Below are 3,000 nucleotides of genomic sequence, written 5' to 3'. Positions count from 1 at the left end.
GAAGGGGAAGAGGAAGGGGAAGGGGAAGGGGAGAAAAGAGAAAGAAAAGCTCTGAAGAAATAGGTGACAAATGATGAACTTGGTGTAGAAGGCTAGCTACTTCTGCAAGAGGATTTCTGACCAGGTCGCCCTCTGGCAATGTGGATCTGGTCCAGGCACTGGATTACTCAGATTTGTTCTAAGCAGCTCCTCCTCACGGTAAGACATCTTTTCAGGACTGAGATGGGCCCTGAATCCTGCCCCTAGGATCCTGCCTGAACTGCCTAAACACAACACCTAAAAGACCACACAGACTGAACCTGGCAGCTTCCACCAATGTGAGGCCACCCTTGCCTTCTCCAGCCAGGAAGCTCACCACTCCAGTTTTCCAATCAGGGCCTCCCATACCATGACATCCTTCACCACTCCTTCTCTTTTATTGATTTTTTTTTTTTTTTAAGATGGAATTTCACTCTGTCACCCAGGCTGGAGGGCAATGGCATGATCTCAGCTCGCTGCAACCTCCAGCTCCCGGGTTCAAGCGATTCTCCTGCCTTAGTCTCCTGAGTAGCTGGGATTACAGGTACACACCACCACGCCCAGCTAATTTTTATATTTTTAGTAGAGATGGAGTTTCGCCATGTTGACCAGGCTTGTCTTGAACTCCTGACCTCAGGTGATCCTCCTGCCTCAGCCTCCCAAAGGGCTGGGATTACAGGCGTGAGCCACCGCGCCTGGTCCCACTTTCCTTTTAGTATCCAAGCTGGGGACGGAAGGGATTCATGATTCCTGCAGTTGGTCAACAACATTCACTGAGAACCTCTATGTGTTAGGTACTTTATACACACTGTCAGTTGTCCTCAGCACTGCTCTGCAATGTAGTGTTCTCCTTTTAATAGCTCAGGAAACTAATGCCCAAGGGTAAAATCAGTTAAGTTGCAGACGGAGTCTTGTTCTGTCACCCAGGCTGAACTGCAGTGGAATGACCATGGCTCACTGTAACCTCTGCCTCCAGGGTTCAAGCAATTCTCCTGCCTCAGTCTCCCGAGTAGCTGGGATTATAGGCGCCTGCCACTATGCTCGGCTAATTTTTGTATTTATAGTAAAGACAGGGTTTCACCATGTTGCCCAGGCTGGTCTCGAACTCCTGATCTCAACTGATCCGCCCGCCTCAGCCTCCTAAAATGCTGGGATTACAGGCGTGAGCCACCACACCCAGCCTAAAAGCCAGTTTCTCTTTCAACTCAGGTATTTGTCTCTGAAGCAAGGATTTCTACTTCACCAGGAGAAATCTGACCATCAGCAATTCACTAAAAAAAAAGAGGAATAACTAACAGTAGATTTTGTTTTGTTTTTCAGAAACAGGGTCTCACTCTGTTACCCAGGCTGCACTGCAGAGGCATGATCTTGGCTCACAGCAGCCTCCCACCTCAGATTCCCAAGTAGCTGGGACTATAGGTGGGCACCACCATGCCCAGCTAATAATCTTTCAAAAAATATTAAATCTTAGAAGATAGCAAAATAGTTCTCTCCATCTATGGTCCACCTGCAGAAACATCAGTTTGAGCAATTATCCATGAGCAAAAATGCCTTCACAATAGCTAAGGCAACCAGGTGAGAGATTGCAGTACTGGGTTGTAGCACAATAATAAGAAAAGAAGCACTGAAGAATGCAGGAAGGACAGTTCAACATTACCCATGTCACCCCTCCCCAACTCAAGGCAGCACAGTGTAGACAAAGGTATTGCCCATTTGGGGAAGTCAGGGAAGTGAGCACAGAACTTTTGCCTGTTCCCTAACACCAGGCCCGGCCCGCCCAGCAACAGGGAGACTCCCAACCCCAGACTCCAGGCCAGTAGCCACAGACTAACCCTCTAGACCTGCTCTGGCATCAGGAAAGATCATGCCGCCCAGGCTTCAGGCTATCATGATGAACTCCACCTCTAGGCTGCCACCACCATCAGGCTGACATCAGAGGCCCTGGGCTCCAACAGCCCTCAGCAACAGGCAAGCCTCAGTGGCCTCTGCAATCAGGCACATAACAGTATGGCACCAGTCACAGTGGTCTCAGGCTTTGAGCGTGCCCCAGCACTGCACTGGCCAGATTGGCCCTGGCCTTGGGGCATGCTATGTGCAACATCAGAGAATGTGGTTCCAGCCTTTTGGAGCATCCCAGCACTATACCCACCATAGCAGCCCCGGCCTTAAGAACCAAACCAGACAGGCTGCCCAGAATCACTGGATGGGCTGACTACTGATGGGCTATCCTAGATGAAACTCATTCTGCAAAGACTGGAATAAGTACACAGTCCTTTCAAGTGTGCAGACATCAACGCACGGTCACAAGGATCAACAACAATCAGAGAAACATGATATCACCAATAGGACAACATAAAGTGCCACTGATTGACTCTAAAAAAATGGAGATGTCTGAACTGCCTGATAAAGAATTCAAATAGGCCAGGCGCGGTAGCTCACGCTTGTAATCCCAGCACTTTGGGAGGCCGAGGCAGGTGGATCACGAGGTCAGGAGATCGAGACCATCCTGGCTAATGTGGTGAAACCCCGTCTCTACTAGAAAATACAAAAAAAATAGGTGGCGTCGTCGTGGGTGCCTGTAGTCCCAGCTACTCAGGAGGCTGAGGCAGGAGGATCACTTGGGCCCAGAAGTTCAAGGTTGCAGTGAGCTATGATCATGCCACTACACTCCAGCCTGGCCATCAGTGAGATGAAAGGAAAGGAAGGGAGATGAGAAGGAAGGAGGGAGGGAGGGAGGGAGGGAGAGAGGGAGGGAGGGAAGGAGGGAAGGAGGGAAGGAAGGAAGGAAGGAAGGAAAAAAAAGAAAGAGGAAAGAGAAAAAAAGAGTAGCAAAAAAACTTTCCAAACCTGATGAAAGGTAAATATCCAGGTATAGCCCCAAGTTAGAAGGAAGAAAATAATAAAGATTAGGGCAGAAATAAATGACACAGACTAGAAAGCCATTAGAAAGAATCAATAAAATTAAGAGGTTTTTTTTTTTTT

The 3,000-nt window shown here is 48.6% G+C and overlaps 1 protein-coding gene across 1 annotated transcript in view; it reads right to left on the bottom strand.

The window, feature by feature from the left end:
* Positions 1–3,000, bottom strand: part of ZFP14 (ZFP14 zinc finger protein) — a 47,377-nt gene that overhangs the window by 37,541 nt on the left and 6,836 nt on the right. The window lies entirely within an intron of this gene.

Source organism: Rhinopithecus bieti, unplaced genomic scaffold (assembly GCF_001698545.2).
Source record: "Rhinopithecus bieti isolate Rb0 unplaced genomic scaffold, ASM169854v2 scaffold_32059, whole genome shotgun sequence".
NCBI lineage: Eukaryota > Metazoa > Chordata > Mammalia > Primates > Cercopithecidae > Rhinopithecus > Rhinopithecus bieti.
The sequence above is the reverse complement of the archived record's forward strand: the minus strand, read 5'-3'. Positions and strand labels throughout refer to the sequence as shown.